The sequence below is a fragment of the Arachis duranensis genome, chromosome 4 (genome assembly GCF_000817695.3).
Source record: "Arachis duranensis cultivar V14167 chromosome 4, aradu.V14167.gnm2.J7QH, whole genome shotgun sequence".
Lineage (NCBI taxonomy): Eukaryota > Viridiplantae > Streptophyta > Magnoliopsida > Fabales > Fabaceae > Arachis > Arachis duranensis.
Window position 1 is genome coordinate 54,802,590 of NC_029775.3, and position 884 is coordinate 54,803,473.

Genomic DNA, 884 nt, shown 5'->3' on the forward strand with positions numbered 1-884 from the left:
CTGATATGCTTTCTGAATGGAGCATCATAGGTATTTTCTATGATGGTCCCTCTGAACTATCCAAGATGTCTTTGGATAGCTCTGCAGGAGGATCTCTTCATCTGAAGAAGACGCCCACTGAAGCTCAAGAACTGATTGAAATGGTTGCAAATAACCAATTCATGTACACTTCTGAAAGAAATCCTGTGAACAATGGGACTAGTCAGAAGAAAGGAATTCTTGAGATTGACACTCTGAATGCCATACTGGCTCAGAATAAAATATTGACTCAACAAGTCAATATGATTTCTCAAAGTCTGTCTGGAATGCAAAATGGACCAAGCAGTACTAAGGAGGCTTCATATGAGGAAGAAGCTTATGATCCTGAGAACCCTTCAATGGAAGAGGTGAATTACATGGGAGAACCCTATGGAAACACCTATAATCCTTCTTGGAGAAATCATCCAAATTTTTCATGGAAGGATCAACAGAGACCCCAACAAGGTTTCAACAACAATAATGGTGGAAGAAACAGGTTTAGCAATAGCAAGCCTTTTCCATCATCTTCTCAGCAACAGACAGAGAGCTCTAAGCAGAATAACTCTGACTTAGCAACCATGGTCTCTGATCTGATCAAAACCACTCAAAGTTTCATGACTGAAACAAGATCCTCCATTAGAAATTTGGAGGCACAAGTGGGTCAGCTGAGCAAGAAAATTACTGAACTCCCTCCTAGTACTCTCCCAAGCAATACAGAAGAAAATCCTAAAGGAGAGTGCAAGGCCATCAACATGGCCAAATTTTGGGAGGAAGGAGAGGCAGTGAACGCCACTGAGGAAGGTCTCACTGGGCATCCACTGGCCTCCAATGAGTTCCCCAATGAGGAACCATGGGAATCTGAGGCT